Source organism: Coloeus monedula (genome assembly GCF_965178545.1).
Source record: "Coloeus monedula genome assembly, chromosome: 2".
Classification (NCBI taxonomy): domain Eukaryota; kingdom Metazoa; phylum Chordata; class Aves; order Passeriformes; family Corvidae; genus Coloeus; species Coloeus monedula.
In genome coordinates, this window is record NC_138782.1 from 24,554,003 (window position 1) to 24,572,803 (window position 18,801).

An 18,801-nucleotide genomic window follows, 5' to 3' on the forward strand; every position below is an offset into this window, starting at 1 on the left:
GAATGCCTAAATAAATAATGGTTTATTGCAAAACACAGACTTAGTAATCAATTTATGAAGACTCTCAAGGCTTTAGCCATATGAATATTCATGCAAAGGCTGAATGAACAGCACCAGGGAGTTTCCTGCAACCAGAAAAAGACTGGAGTGCTCTCACTCCCCACTGCTCACAAGATGAGTGGAGGAGTCTGTGCTTGCAGAACATGTTGAGGACCTGGCAGGATTGGGTGATAAAATACTTTGCTAAATTATTCCTTACATCTGCAGAGACTTGTACTTCTCATCTCTGCTATCTTTTTTTAACTTCCGTTGTGTCTGCTTTAAATATGAAAGATGATGGCTCATGAAAGGATGTGAAGTAGGGTATAGGTTTAAGAAAGTCACAGAACAAAGTGTCATGCGGGCTCTTTGAATTTCTTAAAATTAAGGAGTCTTTAGAAGCAGAGCTGTTCACCTTCACTCACAACCTTGGAGCCGCTCTATGGAAAACGTTGTGTGTTTGACAGGAAAAGATCCATCCCAGTTAGTCACTTTTAGTTAGGCTTAATCACTTAATCTTCCAGAAACGGTACCGCCGAACCGCAGCCTGCACTCTCCAGGAACGGCTGCATGCCCTGTGCCCAGAGCTGTCTTTTTGTGTTACGTGTCACCACAGACTTTAGCCAGAAAGGTTCTGAACTTGGAAAGGGAGCAGGGAGTCACTCACTAAGACACAGGGCCCCGAGCAAACTGGAGGGGGAGCTAGGAATAAACACTAAAATCAGCTACAGGGTAGGTACAAGAAACAATCATAGGCCAGCAGCCTGCGGGGAGAGAAAGGACAAAGGAAATGGTATATAACCTTTTCTATATTTAATGCAATTATTTCCAGAGAGATCTGGTATACTAACCTTGTCTTTTTTTATCCTTTGTTTTTTCTTTTTTTTTTTAATCCTGAACCTATTGGTACCATCAGCTGCTTTCATCTCACCAGTACAGGTACTCACAACCGGGGCAGCTGGAAGCACATCCCACAGTGCAGTGTAAGTAACACAAAACCTCGGTGTAAGCTGGTTTAATAGGTTTTGTGGGTAGATTTCATGGCTTGTCCTAAACTCTGTCCTGCTGTAGCTAGGCAGCTGTTTCTGGTACCTTTGCAATTTATGGATAGTTTGGGTTCAGATTTGCACCTTTTCAGCAGGAGAGTGCAATTCTGTATTATTTGTTGTGAACCAGAGATTAAGTGTGAAGGTAAAAACTCAGCAGGAGCTGGGAAATGCTGCCTTTCAAAGAAGAAAAGTGCAGTTAATCACTTTTAGGAAATAACCTGCAAGGTGGGAGTTCAGGGATGGCAGTGAGTTCAGAATTTGATGGGGGCTGCAAGGGTGGTGTGGCACCAATGCGTCTCTAGGCGGATGTGCTCCCAGCTCCCAGCCCTAGAGGGGCCTGGCCTTGACATTCAAAATCTGTCCTCATGTTATCTTCTGCATCTGTGCTACTAATTGTTGACATGTTGACAATGTTGACATTGCCCAGTACTGAAACACAGGCAAAAATACTCTGCAGATGCTGTGGTTCTGTTTGATAGTCAGAACTTTGTTCCCAGCCAAAGAGGGCTGGTGGAAGTGGAGAAGATGAGCAACCCTACAGAGATACCTGTCTCTTCTCTTTAGAGACATTGTGACAGTGAAAGACCCAGAGATCTGGAAAGAGGTTCCTAATTTTTTTTTTTTTTTCATGAAAGGAGCAAACTCTTCACTGCCCTCACCTATCAGATGCCTCCTACAGTTTTATCAGTGTTAACATCCCCACTGCACGTGCAGACCTAGAAGAAGTAAAGACTCAGGTTTCTGCCTAATATATGGAAGTGATTTGCCTGGGTTAAACATATTGTAATCCACTCATTTGAAGTTTTAAAGCATTTTTAGTATGCCATTATAGAAAGCCTGTACACGAATTTCCAAAGACAAAAAGTGACAGCAGCACAAATGTGGTTTCAGGAACATATCATGATGACAGAGCTGGATGACTGTGGGGAACAGGCAAGGGCAGCAGTTAGGTGTGAATGTGACACTCAACACTCAGATGCTTGCAGTTCACAATTTGCTTTTATCAGAATCAGCAACCTCACAACTGCCTTTCTGTGTTAACTCCAGCCTGCCCCTGGCAGACCTGCATTAACCTTTGCTTATGGAGCCACGGCAGGACTCAAGCAAATAAAAAAACATATTATGTCAGATTCTCCCCTGGTGTAAATCAGCATCTCTCCACTGACTTTGAAGGAGTGGCACCTGCTTGCTCAAGTTGAAGATCTTACCCGGTGCTGCTGTAGAATCATTAAGTTGTCACATTCTTCCCCTGCCTCTCCTTTTGTTGTCTAGCTGCAACTTTTCTGAGTTGAAGACTAGAGAAGGGTCTTTGATCCTCTGATAACTCCTTGAGGCTCCCTAGGATAATTGGCCGGGACACTTTTTGAGTTATCCAGGGTCACTTTATCTGCCCTTTTACTTGGAGAGGGATTACAAGCAAGAGAAAAATCTTGGAGCCTTCACAGATGCAGACGACCTACACGAGTGCTGCCGTGTGTAGTAGGTCAGGCACCCCTCCTGACATGAGGGTCACCCCATTGCCACCAGGCTGTATTTAACCTATCCTGCTACTGATGTGGAAACAGAAACCCTTCAGGGTGACCTGGGCCCTAAGACTGCCTACCTCTTTTTTCCAGGCACACTGGGGGTGCTGAAAAAGGGAAGTGTGTGAGCTGCTTTTCTGCTGATGGAGGTATTTACTCACTGTAACCAAGCAGTCTCTCCACATTCTCTAAAGTTCTCATAGTAAGACATTTTCTTCAGTCCTAATAATGAGTTTTGCAGCTATTCTTTAAACCTCTGGGGTTTTTTGCAGCATTGTGGAACATATGATCACTGAAACTGTAAGGCATTTCAGTAGCCACACCAATGCTGCATAAAGGTGTAACATCACATCTATGTACATACTGGTTACTTTTGTATTTGGTTTTGCAAAGAATGCATTAGCAGTGCAATCAATAGTAATTTATATTTAACTCCACTACAGAAATGCTCAAATGCCGTGCCTAAGACTGACCCTTTCCCAGCCATGCTAAAAATATCTATATTCAGTGATGACTTCCCAGAGATAAAATATTTTTGAGATTTGCTGTTTAATAAGAGCATTGTTCTGCCAGGAGGTGTTTCACTGAGGCTGTACAATATTTTTTTAAAATCAGAATGCTTTGCAAAATTAAATCAAATGCCTTACAAATGCCTCAGTATATCACACTGAGGCAGTTACCTTTTCAACCAAATTTGTAATCTAATCAGGTTTGTCTGACAATACCTATTTTCCATAAAACCATGCTGACTGGCATTAATTACTTCCTGTCCTTTCATTCTTTATCAGTTGAATCCCATATTCTATTATTTTGCTCCCCCCTCACCTCCTCTCCAGTTTGATGTTAGGTTAGCTGGCTTATATTTACCAAGGTCATCACGTTTGTCCTTGCTGAATACTGGCAAAACATCAGTCTTCTTCCAGTCTTCTGGAATTTCTGTGTTATTTCAAGACCCATTAAAAATTAACATGTGGAAGGAAGAATTCCCTCCACCAACTATTTGAGACTCCTCAGGTGCAAGTTATCTGGGCCTGATGAATTACAGGATTTTATCACAAGTAGATATTTAACATCCTATTTGGTTACTAATGGACTGAAAAAGGCTTTGGCTGCCCGATATGATACTGCTGTTATCCTGCTTTTTCCAAATCAAGGAGAGACATATTTATTGAGTATGGCTTTCTTCATTATTAATGATTTTACCACCTTCATCTAGTTCCTGGCAAATTCCATTGCTGGAATTTCTTCTGTGTATAATGTACTTCACATACTCTTTTATTTTTTGTCTTTTTTTTTTCCTTGCTGGATATACATGTATCTTAATCTTCAATTTCCTGTGTGTAATAATTTTCCTTTTTCTTTCTTTTTGCTGCAGAGCACTATTCCTCCTTCCAATCTCCTCCAACAAAATGAAGTAATAGCAGGAAGGAGGGAGAACTGTAACTAATATTGTTCTTACCTTCTTCCCTTACTGTCCTGGTTTAATTTCATTAATGAAAAAAAAAAAGGGCATTGAGTAGATGGATTCTGGAAACCAAAGAGCCTTCTTTAAGTATACCAGCTCCCTCTTACAGGGTATGATTCCCTGTTGACTGAGGAGCCCATCTTTCAGCAGGCTAATTCGTGTCCACATTGTGTGTGGGTGTTTTCTCTGACAGCCACCTCATCTGCTTTTCCTTCTGTGCCTGCTTTTCTACATGGACAGAAGCAGAGAATACACAGATTTTGCTGAGACAAGAGCCACCATCCATCATCAGATGACAGGCACTTCTACTTCTTGAAAGATGAAAGCTGGTCTGGAGAGTACTAAATATTTCTAAGGGACACTGTGCTGAGAGGTATCACACCAGCAGCAGATGGAAGGCCTCCAGATGTGTTTATACAGAAATGTGGTGCTCTCCCACCTTTGTATTACGTACCAGAGTGCATTTGAAAAATCAAATATAGAGTATTTTTATTACAATCAGTGACTTTGGGAATTCTAATTACTTGCAACAATTTTTTTTGGTGGTCATTTAGCTTGTGTGGCATCCACCAAGTGGATGGGAGAAAAAAAATGTAGTCAAAGCATGTGGGTTTTGCTCTGGGCCTGGGCTAGTGAGCCTTTGGCTCAGGGAGAGCACTCTTAGTTTGTGGTGTTTGCTCAATATATATGGAATAATGCATCCCCAAAGCTGCAGCCCCTGTGATGCTGGTTCCAGGGAGCAGAGTTCTGTGAGCTCAGGGATGTGGCGCAGGGAATACTTGAAGGGCTGGATGTTGTCACAGAGATGGGGACGGGAGATAATATGGTGCAGTCTTCTCCGTGTTGCCTTTGGGAATGCTTTCTGGAGGAAACCATCTGTCACATGGCCATTGCACTCCTTTGGGGATGCTTTTGGAATGATCCAGAAGGGAGACAGAATAAGTGTGAACTGGTCAGGGATTTCAGGTATTCAGCACCGTGGAGAATTGCGCTGTGAAAGTATTTTAGATACAGACAAGTACATTTTAGATAAATACTCACTTCTCCCTTGTCCATTGTCAATGCCTTTTTGGTCTCAGAGTTAAGAGAATGGCAATAACAATAATACTAGTGATAAAACTAAGGGAACTTTTATCTTCAGGTGTGACTGCCTTGCAGGTTTATGTCACTGAGAAGCCTTTCAGTGGGGTGAGAAAGAAAGGTTGTGTGAGACTGGGAGTTGTCAGACTCCATACATGCAGTTGGAGCACCTGGACTGCAGAGGGTAAGTGAACTTCAGGGCCCAAGTGTGTAGAGGGACCAGTATGGCAGATATGATTGACCAGATGGAAGGGCAAATGTTCTTTAAGACAACAATTTGGAAAAACCCAATATATAAGACAGAAAATGAGGCTGTTCAGCAACTGATCTGGGTAATACAGATGGGTTTATATCTACTCAAAGATTTGGTGCAAATATTAAATGAAAGTAAAAAGTATATTGTTTTATTTTCATAGAATCATAGAATGGTTTGGATTGTAAGCAACCTTAAAGACCATCTAGTTCCAAACCTCTGCCATGGACAGGGACACCTCCCACTAGACCAGGTTGCTCAAAGCCCCATCCTTCCAGGGATGGGACACCCACATCTTCTCTGGGCAACCTGTTCCATTGCCTTACCATCCTCACAGTAAAGAATTTCTTCCCAATAACCAATCTAAACCTAACCTCTTTCAGTTTAAAGCCATTCCCCCTTGTCCTGTCTCTACCTGCCCCTGTACGAAGTCACTCTCCAGCTCTCTTGTAGGTCCCTTTAGGTCCCTAAGGGTCTTCTATTAAAGTAAGTTCTCCCTGGAGCTTTCTCTTCTCCAGGATGAAGAACCCCAACTCTGTCAGCCTGTCTTCATATAGCAGAGGTGCTCCAGCCCTGTGATCATTGTTGTGGCCTCCTGTGGACTCATTACAACAGATCCATGTCCTTCCTCTTTTGGGGGCCCCAGAAAACACCTCAGGTGAGATCTCACCAGAGCAGAGCAGAGGTGGACAATCATCTCCCAGGTCCTGCTCCCCACACTGTTTTGATGCAGCCCAGTACACAGTTGGCTTTCTGGGCTGCCAGTGTGCATTGTCAGGTCATGTTGAGCTTCTCACCCACCAACACTCCCAGGTCCTTCTCAGCAGGGCTGCTCTCAATCCATTCATCCCCCAGCCTGTACTTGTGCTTGGGATTGCCCTGACCCATGTGCAGGATCTTGCTCTTGGCCTCATTGAACTTCATGGATGTATTTGCATGTAATTTTACTGTTTTATTAAAATAATAAAAAATGAAAACAGGAATTCATGGACAAATACATCAATCATATATTCTGTCCCAGAAAATGACTGTGTCAACAAAGCCAGGCTTTTTTCAAACACTAGAAAACTAGGAACAGAAATCAGCATTCCCAAAGATTAATATGATGCTTTTCCTCCAGTGCTAGAAGGGGAGCAGGGATTCTCCATACTTCAAGAAATACCTTGAGGAACAAAAGAAAGACAGAGAACAGAAGATGCATTAGGACTACATTATTGAGAGTTGGAAACTGTTCAGCTGGACCACAGTACTAACTTCAGCGAACACACTCACAATGAGAATGAGACTACACTGCTCAGTCAGTCTGGGAAACAGTGTTGAAATCACAGCTCATCAGTTAAAACATCTTCAGAGAAAATCCACAGAGACAAAACTTTCTTAAAGAGGGAAAAGAAAGAAAATGAGTCAATGCAAAGCTGCTTCTCAAGGGAGTTATATGAAAAATGAAAAGTACTGAAATGTATGCAGGAGCTAGATGAATTGAAACAATCATGAAAGCAGTAAGACATAATATTGTCATCTCAGGAATGAAATAAAGATTTGATAATAAAAATAACTGGATACACAATCCACATTAACACAGGGAATTTGAACTTATCCCTTTTTATGTGACATCTGATGATGCTTTGGATGGTACTGAATTGTGATTCATGTATTCAGAGACCTTTTTACACCATCAAAGGCATTCTTATGAACAAAATAAGCTCTCGATAAGTCAAAACTGACACAAAATTATTGTTTAATAAATGAGGTTAATTCAAGGAGGATTGCTCTTACTTGTTCTTTTTAAAGACATTCTCATTTTATCAAACCTTTCTAGGGTCCCTTCTCTTCAAGCCGTAAAAACTGGCAAGGGTAATCTTTGTGTCAAGAATCAGTGACTAAAAATAGTCTCCAATTGATAAGCTAAAGCTTGCCACTTTGCTTTAAGCTTCCATCTCCTGCCTCTCTGAGATCAAAACATGGTTATTCTGTGAAATTTATGGAAGAGAAAAAAATAATAGACCATGTGACCTTCATTGGTTCAATTAACTTTTTCAGTTAACTTTTAGTCTTCTATAGATTTCTTAATATACCCAGCATTTGCCTTCATAGATGTGGAATTACTTATTTTGATCACTAACTCTGAAAATGCCAAAAGTGAGTACAGAAACCTATTTCTTAGACGTCGTCTCTTTAGTCACTGTAATTTTTGTTGCTCATCATAAGGCCATATGGGAATCCTTGTGTTCTTCTTCACTCCAAGCACCATATGTGAAGACAATTTCCTGTCTGGAGCCATGGCCATGCCAAACAGGGACTAGTGAATCCAGTGTTGTTATAACACAGTTAACTAGGTGATCTCTAGAATGAAAAATTCTATTTAAACTACTGTCATTTCTCCAGTCCATTTTGGAATAATTTGGCCTCTGGTTATTAGCTCAAAGAATAGTCTGAGCTATCTTTCCATAGTGGATTAGCACCTTCAGATTATAAAGGTATCAGATCACCCTTGAAGTACCTGCTGTCTTTGTGTCCACTGACAAATATTAAGCAGCCCAAAATCATGGCAGTGTTTGAATTAACACCCAAGACAACAGCCACTGTATTCCAGAATGACAGATATGTAAGAATTACATTATAATTTCTGGACTGTGATGTACCAAACACTTCCTGAAGACTGAAGACTTTTTTCAAGGAGTTAAATTAACCCTTGCACTACTTACTTCACCTTTTAACATAAAGTCCGGAAAGGATATTCACCAGAAAGGTTTCTGTAAGTCTTTATACCTTGGGCTTTGCTTCAAAATGATAGGAAAAAAAAAAAGATTGAAAGCTCATTTTTTTCCTGCTCTCCCACAGTAGTGTTGTTTCATCGGCCTAATCAAGATGAGAAGGCAGTTATAAATTTGTATTTGTCTGGCTTTGACAGTTTGCTCACTAATTTACTTGGCTTCCTAGCCAAAAGACAAAATAATGCTTTTGCCATGTGTGGGACTTTAATATGCCTAAAATCATGGAGTTGTAAGAAACACGCCTTGTAATGTATATCTCTATACACATTCTGTTAAAGGAAAACAGAAAAAGAGGGAAAGGGCCTGTTATAAGATAAGCCTTTTATGAAAAGTTCTGGATAACATAATTGGAATAGAAACAAGGGGGTCCTATAGAAATGTAACGGAACACTATAAAATTACTCTAAAACCTATGGAGCATTATATCTTTTATATGAAGTTTTTTGTGCCATTGTATAGAATTTAATAGAAGAGGTATCTGAGCTATAGGATGGTAGGGAAAAAAAAATCTGTAGAAAGCATATCATTTTGTGTTAAATTCCACAGGAGTTTTCCATAAGGGCTGGGCTGTTTCTGAGTGTATCCTGTGCATGTTTCTTCTCTCTCTACTCCTGTGGCGAGCTGAACTTTGGTTTTAGTCTGCAGCACATTCTGAATGCACGAGTAGCCTTTTGTGGGGAAAAAAGAAGATAGTTCTCTGTCTCATTAATCTGCAGATTCATGTGGAAGTCTATGCTGTCTTAAACTTTATTGGCAGGTCACCATGCAGCTGCATGAGCCATTGTGTTTGAGTTCTAAATGGGGATGTACAATAGGCACTGTACCTTCTGGTGTAAAACGTACACAGGAAATCACATACCACTACCATCAGCAACTGAGGTTTTGTATTATTTCAATGGACTGAGGGCCCTTTTTTAGTGCACCAGGGAGCTAAGAAAGTGTACATAAAGGACAGAATAACAGCATCCTTGCCTGAGTTGGTAGAAATGACAGAAACTACTTTTTTTTTCCTTTTTTTTTTTTGGTGGTGTTGATATCGGAGGCAGGTTGATTATGTATGAGCCACAAACACAAGATTAGTGGTATCATGTTAAAAATATTACTTTTAGAAAGCCAAACTGGTCAAATATTGAGGATTCTCAATTGTTCTTACCACAATATTCAAAACAGCATTTGGAAAGCTTGCTGCTGAAGCCAATATCACAGGAATTGGAAATGACAAAAGGGTCTAAGTTCTTCCAAATTTAGGAAGGAGAAAAAAGTGTCAAAACAGTAATAAACCACAACCAGGTCAACAGGTCCATCCACATGAGAAAACCAGCATTTAACAGAAAGGTCTCTGAAACTTCTGAAGAACAGAAGATTGGTAGGAAAGCATTTTTATGAGAAATAAAATGTGCCTTCCTGTCAGGGAGGAAGGGTGTTGCAGGGTGCTTGAGAAATGGAAAAAAAAAGTGCCATTAAACCCCAATATGAATAAAGATCAGGTGAGAGAGGATGTCACCCGGTGGCCTTTGGAACTGTATTTCTGCTGCCTCCTGAAATTATGTTTTCCTGGAACAAAGGAACAGTGTTATGGAAAAGTGGGTGCCAGATACTTTAGGAAAATGAGACACAGTGAAGCGGATAAAAGAGACAAAGACAATAGCAATCATATGCAATAAAGTGAAGGCAGCTGAGGTCTGAGACAAAGGTGAATATTCTGAGCCAGCAAGATGACTGAAGCAGGGGAAGGAAGGAGGGAAAGGTGATTCACAATAACATTTGAAAGACATTGGCTTGAATATTTATCAATGTCACAGCAAACTTAGCTTGGCAGCCTTGGTGGCTGACTTTGTTCTTTCAGTGGTTTCCCACCCTTAAGGTGACAAACAGGAATGTGGTTTGGAGTACAGCTCTTAACATGAGCCGAATGCAACAGTTCTTAGGCCCACATGCCAGTTACACAGGCACTGTCCTGCCATTTTATGGCTTTTCTATAGGCATAGCTGAGGTTTTTACTTGTATCAATATCCTGGATTCAGGAGTGCTGTGCATTTACAGAGGTGTGGAGGCAACGTACAGCAGGACATGCAGAAAATTCTGCGCAGCTTCTTGGAGTACCTCGCTTGCTCTGAGTCTATTCAAATTACAGTGTAGGTCCTATGCCCTGGTCAATGACTCTGCTATATCTTTAATTTAGAAATAACTAAAATAAGTCTGAAGTGATGAATCCACCTGATTTTTGGTGTATACAAAAGTACTTCAATAATTAAGTTTTTTGGCTGATAGCAAAGGTCTGATTTATAGTGCTCTTGCAAGAGTTTCTTCTGCACATATGTGATGGCATTCTGAAGGGACTGGTTCTTGAAAGGTAAGATGCAGGGACTATTAAACATCTTAGAGAAATGCCCAATCAATACATTTTGGAGCTCTACTCAATGCTGTATCCCAACATATTCAAAGTTAAAACAGCAGCCCAGCTCTAATCTAAAGGTAAGTACAGAGCAAAGGTCAGGAAAAGGACCATGTCTTCCCTTGGTGGCATTGGTAAAAGCAGAGTTAACTCTAAATGTCATATGGCTGTAACCAAGGGCAGAATTTGGCTATTTGTTTTGAATCAGTGTTACCAATAAAAGTCTGCCAAAAATAACCAACTGGTAAATATTAATTTAAACAGAAAAATTGGAAGTCAGTTGCACACTGAGTTGCAACATGGGGCCATTCCATGCTGGCAGTAAGAGGATAATGATGCAAAGTGCCAAAAAATACCTGGAAAGCATTACTTCTGTGTGACATCCAATAAAGATGCTGCACACACCCCTACATTTTTCAGCAATTAAATATCTGAAAATGAAAGTGCTCTCTTTCCCCAATTCCCCAACTGCAATGGCCAAACTACAGCCCAGCAATGCTGCAATAGAAGTTTTTCAGGGTGGCCCCTCTGCACAACAGCTGTTTCTCAGTCTGATAGTAGCATCTCCAACCAGCTGCTTCAGTTTGCTCCTGGCTGTCACTGCTATAGGTTAATAGGAACAGAAGCAAGAGAAGGGCCTAGGCCAGCATAAAGCAGAAATAACAAAATTTTCTGCCAAAAGGGAGTGTGGGATAAGAACTTTAATGGGCAAGCAAACAAAGAATCAGACTGAAGCCTGAGGCGCTTCAGTGTGTTGGCAAGAGACACACAGTCCTGGAACAAGTGCAGCCCAGAGTCTAAATTTGAAATGACTGTGGGGCCTCTGTGCCAATAAAGTTTGGCTCTGTGTATACATGTGTGCATGTATATCTATATCCCCACACCAAATATGTAGTTGTGATAATCACATAGTAAATTACAGAGCCATATGATGAACTGCATGTGCCTTTGACCACCTCACCTGCCCCCTGCCAGCTAATCCATCTCTATTTGGATTTGCTCTGTCATTACAAATCAAGGCTTTAATCCTGCAAACACTTATGTGTATACTTAACTTTAAGCATTGGAACAGTCCAGTTGAAAACAAGTTTGGCTGGGTGTAATTTCAGCTTCAACTCTATGTGTGATCGTAATCCTGCTTTCTACATTCAATGGTAGCAGTTTGGGCTCGTGACTTCTTTTAGCTTATGGGACAACACCTCTGGCACTTACTGCTGTTTTGGTGTGTGCTGAAGATAAATCTGTATTATTCCACTGGCTTCAATAGTGTTACACCAATCTACACCACCTAAGAATCTGCCCTGTTGAGAAAGGAAATTCATGAGGATTACCAGACGTAATCTACAAATCTGTACTAGGTATCAGTCCAAGCATAGAACAAGGGAAGGGTGCAAGTACTGGATTTCTTACCCACACAAGATTGGAGGTGCAGGCTGATGGTGTTGTTCTACTGTGAGATCTATCCACCCACTCTCGTTTCATGAATGTAAGGAAGGTCTTTCAGAGCTTCTGCCACCTGCTCTCTCATGGCTTCGGCTCCAGATTTTCTCTCTGTCCGCTTCCATAAACTGTGCAGAAAACAAAGAGAAAGGCAGCAGAGGAGAAATGTAATTTTATACTGCAAAATAACATTCATAAGTCACACAAACACTAAACCCTACGAATAATGGATCTGTCCTTTAGGGACTGTCCTTTCTGTGTCATTGTCTGGTACTTGTGTTGTTGTTCATCTAACTAATTACTGCTTTGAAAGGTATAGTCCTGCTGTCATGCCTAGATTAGCAGCAAGTGTTTGGCCAGCTACTTTCTTGTCACAGTTGATAATTATTTAATGAGTTCTGTTCTTCCCTAGGAAAGCAAGATTGGGATAGAATTGGACTTATTTTATCACAGTAGCATTGCTGCGCCTGTTGGCAGGTTTGACAGCAACAGCACTGGATTTCAGCAAGACAGAAGAAGAAGAATTTCCATAAGTAGTTCCTGAATCAGTTGGAAGCAATGGCAAAATTAATAGTAATGAGTGAATCTCAATAGATACTTACTCATTACTGTGTTAGCTGCCAGTCCTTTCCTGCAGCTGTAGCCGTGCTGGAAGCTGGGTGATGCTCTTAGCTAAAAGAAGAACCACTGTAAGTTAGTACAATATGTTGCTGAAATGGGAAACCTAACTTCAGATCTCCAGATTCCTCCATCTGCAGGGGGCCACTGAAGTCACCTTTTTTTTTTCCCCTGGACATCTATTGATAAATAAAGGGGTGTCATCACAGGACTACAAGGGCCCTTCCTTCAGATTAGCAGTCTAAAAGAACATTTGGAGCAACAAAGGCAGGTAAAGAAACCCTGTGCTGAGATCAGGTTAGAACAGCACAGTCAAAGCCTTATTGTACATGTAGCTACCTGCTGCAATGGGATGTATTTTAAAAACTCTGTGGTACCTGTCCCCAGTTATTTTCCCTACCTGTCAGGAACTTTTCAGAAATAAATGGAAAACTTTCTATCTAAAATGTTAACTCCTTGAAATCTGGTTACAAGAAAAATATAAAAAATACCTGATCGAATTAAAGATGTTACATTTTAAAAATTTCTGAACATATTTTTATTCAAACATCTTAAAATTTTCAAAGTCAAAGCAAAGCATTTGGGCTAATTTTAAATACTTTTTCTCTGTTAGCACTTTACTTCAAGGAAAAATTGGGAAGAAATTTTATTCTGTTTCAGAACGGGGAAAATGTCAAAAAGGTAGATTTTCCCAGAAAACAGAAACTTGTTTCTGCTTACTTTTACTGTTTCTCCTCATACTGAGTTGTGTTTTTCTTCCTAAAGCTGAACAAACTTTCTAATTCCTCAAGGCCATAAAGCATAGGGATCTTTTTTTTAAGGTTACAGATTAATTTTGAGCTTGAGTGCAGTCCACTCCCTCATCCTCTCTCTCTCCAAAACATGATTCACCTGAGTATGTATGAGGTACAAAGACGGGGTGTTTCTGTCACTTGATTTCCCTGGAAATGGCACTGAGTCATCAACTACCCAGTGCCATACAATGCCATGATGTCCTACATTGAAGTGCCTTCTGTATGGCCACATCACTCAGAACAGCAGCGGTAGCCAGACAGGGAGAGGATGGTTTGTCTGAAATGAATGACCTGAGGACTGCTGGTCTCAGCAAACTGCTCCTGTAAACAGCAGGAGCAAGGGAACTCTGAAAACATAAGAATTTCTTGTTAAGCAAGCTGCCCCAATAAGGATAATAAACAATAATAAAACTTTTTGAAGGCATGCAAAATGGATGCTTGCATTTTAAAAAAACCTAATATTTTTAATATTAAATCTAATATTTTTCCAAGCCAGATGGTTTCTTAGCCATCATATTTTCCAAATTTTCCCACAGCTGTTTTCAATTGTCTTTTTTAAACATAGATCTTGTGTTTAAAATGGTCTAATCCTAAACTTACCAAAGCCAGTGTGGAATTCCTATGTTGACTTCAGTGACTTTTGTATCACGTTGGAAGTATGGAAGGCAGTTGCTTTCTCCTCATAGTCTTCGTCATAAGTTCTGTAAAATATATCCTGAGATGGTAAATGGAAGTTTTTCTGGGAAAGCCAGTGCAAATGTAGTAAGTGACCAGCGTATATAGGCTGAAGGGGGATTAAAATATTTGTTTATGTAATCTGTAGCAGAAATCGTTCTTGGTTTAATTTATGTTCCTGCTAGGAGGTGTGGATTCCTTACCAAGAGCTGAAGGCTGTTCTGACAGTGGCACACTGGATCGTTCTCCAAAGAACAAGATCACACAATACATTCACAGCTACAAACAACACCACTGCTGTAGTTCAGTGATTAGCACTTTCACTTTTTCACAACAATGTGTCAACCAGTAATGTAGAAGTAATGATTTACTAGCAGTTCTATTACTACATTTACCTCAGGTCTAAGATTTATGTGTATTTTTTTGCTCATGTTTTTTGCAGGAGATGGCACCCCAATAGGCATTGTTTTCTGTTAGCAAGCACATACACCAATTTCTTTGGAGGGGTTTTCTCTATGCTGGTAGAACAAGTAAATTATGTTCTGTGCTGATTTATTTGCAGGATAATGCACAGAGTTGCTGAGAAGAGATTCCATGTCAATGAGGTTGTTGTTTTTGCAGTTAAATACCAGAATTTACCTTTTTCTATGCACAGGTTGGTAAACAGGGCCGTGATTTCATTGCGGGTGCCATTTTCATTGCAGATAACCAGTTACTGAGTTAGTCCTGAAAGGTGAAGAAGTTGCAAGCAATTCAATTCTTTCTTTACCTCCCTAACTTGATATATTCTGTATTAAACTCACTATCATCCCAAATGAGGACCTTGTCATCAGGAAAAGAGGTTTACCTGCTTAGCTTGACATGTCCTAAAATTATATGAAGGATTTAGATAACCTGTAAGTTACTGAAGTAAGGAAGCAAGGGCATTCCTGTCTCTGATATATCCTTTACCTCTCCTTCCTGCCTCACTGGCTGAGCTATGCCATGATAGTTGAAGAAGGGAGCCATTCATGCAAGATAAGGCACTGAACAAATTCTAAGTCCCCTAGTCTGGAGAGAGTTTAGGGCTGAGTTTGAATCTGATCTTTACAGTCACTTTCAAATGTATGAATATTTTCACTATAAGATACAATAAGGTGTGGGTCCCCATGTCCTTCTTCATTGGTTTGGGCATAGGTGTTAATGCGAGTTCCTCTTGCCTGCTCCAGTAAATCTGTCCCCTCCTTACCTTCTCTCACTTTTGGCATTATGGCAGAAGAGTTTTATTACCACAGGCCTGGGCCCTAGGGTACATCACTGTGTCCTGCAGTTGTAGGGAGGAGGAGGAGAGAAGATCCAGCAGGCAGGAATTGTGCAGCAAGAGTGATTTATTTGATTATTTTACAAACTCTTTTATAGACTTTTTTCTTCATAGTCTCATTGGACAAAGGATCAGCCACCCCTTGGGGGTGATTGGCTAAAATCCTAAAACATCCATTGTCAAAATATTTTCCTACTATACCATAAACAAGACTTCTCAAGGCTGCAGGTGTTTGGTTGTTTACATAACTGCTACCTCTTCTGTGAGAGAGAAAAGTCTCTCACGGACTTAGAAAATAGCAAGAAAATCCTTGCTAGCAGCATTTTTGTATCTACAGAGTTTAAGCCTGTTATGGCAGGTCTTGCCAGGCAATGTCTGAAGGAATTTCACCTACTGTAGATACCATAAAATTAAGGGACAACTGCAATTTTATAGGGAAAAGAAAACAAGAATCATGAGTGGTTAGAATGAAATCCATGCCTGCCCTACACCAGTGCAGAATGACTCCCAACAGTAGGTTTTATATGTGTGAAAATCAAAAGGAGTTCTGTTTGCAGAAGAAATATGGGAAAAAGGGAAGAAATAGCTAATTGCTCTGTGGATAAACTAATTAATAGTGCAAAATGCAATTGGCAATAAAGTCCTTCCATTCAAGATAGTCTCATTTTATTTTGAACCCAGTGAGCATCTGGTGAGGTTTTAAAGCACTGCACATTTACTCATTTGACAGGGGTGAATGACACAGAAGTCAGCATCTTGTGATAAACAGGAAAGGAAAAGAAAAGAAGAACACACGTTATTCTGATGTCATCTCCCATTGTTATTGTTGTTGTTCCTCCAAATAATGGAATTCTGGAAGCAAGACCGTAAATCTCAAAGCTCAGCATTGTCTCATTTGGAGATCAAGGTCCTTGTTGCTGATTGATTCATGCATTTTTCATTTGGCTAGCTAATATCCTTAAAATGGAACAGACACTTAGGCAGTGAAACCAGAGCTATTCTCCCCTCCCCTCAGAGGATTTACTCTATAAGTTAAGAAATTTCTCAATGATTTTGGTGGAAAATATAATTTGTAGAAAACAATGACTATTATTTGCCTGAAAAGTCTGACATTAATTTTCTTGGCAATGAGCCTGATGCTAGTGTGCATTGAGAACACTCAGCTTTTAAGGTTAGATTGTGATACCTTTTTCAACTTGCATAATACCTAGTTCTTTGAATTATCCCATTGGAATGAAGTATTAAGACATCACTTGACACAGATAACAGTATCACAGTCTAACCCTTAATGAAATTTGTAGAAGCTGAGTGTGCTCTAAATCCATATTTTTATGGATATGTTCTACCTTCATTTGTAATCTTTAGACAGATGCATGGTCATGACACTGATGTAGCTGCCTGTATTTCACTACAACTTTGATAATTTTAAAGCTGTCTGAGATTGTACAGAGTACAATCAGAGAAAATTGCATTTTTCTTCTAAGTTTTAAGTGTTAATTTTTATATAAACAGGATGAAGAATATATTTTTTAAAACAGCTATTCAGGGATCACAGAACTCACAGTGACATGGGATGAAGAGAGGGCACAGACAGCTTTGCTCTAAGGAGTTACTTGTTTTCTCTTCAGACCCTTAGGTAAATTCCAGTTTCAGGCTTATGATATGAATCTCAGTGCCTCAATGAGTGTTGATGTCTTTCCTCTTTGATCCTGCTTTAGTTCTGGCCACAGTTCCCTCAAAAACTCACCTTCCTGATAAATATCAGGATTTCTCAACATTCCTTTGCAGTGGAATTACAGTTATCACAAGTAATAATTTTTCTTCCTGCTTTAAATTCAAAAGTGTATGTTGAACCTGTACTACCTCCTAAAAAATAGACAAAAAGATATTAGGATTGCTACTTAGCACAAGCAAAATCTAAGAGGATTGTTCAGTATCAGGATCAAAATGGCAACTCCAATATCTCCATCCATTTGATAGCAACTGCTTGATGGAAGATTTGACTGTATCCAAAGTAGCTCTTTGCCACTCATGGTTCTGTTAGATTCCCTCTAAAAGTTGCTTACAATCATAAAATTCCATGTCTTGTGGCACATTGAGTTATTTTCCCTCAGCATACCGAGCATTGGGATTCCCAAAGGACCAATACTCGCCCTTCCTGAACTGTGGTTTGGGCTCAGGATGACTCCAGAGTGGTCAAAGGGAGGTGAGGACAGAAGTGATAATGCGCTTCTGGTAACCCTTGGAAAGAAACTCATGGGTGACTCCCTTTCCATAGAAGAAGGGACATTGCCTAAATGCCTTCTAAATGCCTGCTTTCCTGGACATAATGGGCTCCTGGGAACTGGGCATTGGCAGCTGAGGGGTACCCTTGTTCAGTCTGGAAAAAACAGAGCAGCAGTGAGGAAAAAAGAGATAGAGCAGCAGTGAGGAAAACAGCTGAAAGAACTTTCCATCAGAGTTAATTGAGTCATCAAAAGAGAAATCTGACAAGACAAAGAAAGGAACAGTGGGAGGCCTGAATAGTGTGAAGAGGGGAAAATAAGTTAGAAGGAACTGTGTGAAATGCTGAAACCTTGTGACTCTTCCAACTGGTGGCAAACATCCCACCAAAAAAAATGAAAATATATGATTCTGGACTAGAGAAATAACTCATAGTTCCAGGTTATATCTGTAATTAAAGGAAAAGGAACGTGACATTTGAGCTGCGAATCAAATGTATAGAAAGAGTATATTGAACGTTCTGCATTATCATTCCAGGCATTCACTGGGCTCAGAGCTTTGCTGGTTGAGGTAGATCCATCTCCACATGCTGAGAGAAAAACAGTCATGGGACAGAGAAAATTTTCACAGCTGAGCAGAGTTCTTACCGCAGTGTTTTCTGAGGGTTTTCTGAGCAGAAAGAAGGACAAGAGGATCTGACCTTTTTCCTGCTGGACAGCAAAGGTTGTTTCCTGCACTGTCAGAACATCACATCTGATGTTGCCTTTGTGTTGGTGTTTTGAGAAAGATTGTTATTCTAGTGGATACTGGAAAATAGATTAAATTCTTCTGGAAGCTGTGGACATTTTCTGTAAAAATGAAGTGCTAGAGAAGAGTTTTGGGTTTCTTTTTATTTTTCTTTTTTCTTTTTACTTCGCTCCTCCCTGAATTTCCTTCCAGGTAATTCTCTGAACTACATGAATAACTTCTCGTGTCATTTGTTGATCCTTTCTTTATCCTGAGGAGAAATTGGGGGGTTTCCAGGCCCCAGTTCCATGAATCATTTAAGCACACATTTAAATGCTTCTCCATTCAGGCACAGAATTGAAACACCTGCTTTAATCCTGCAAGTGCATGTTTTAGTTTACAGCAAATAAGCTGGATAGGCGAATAAGGACCTCAGGACTGGGTCTG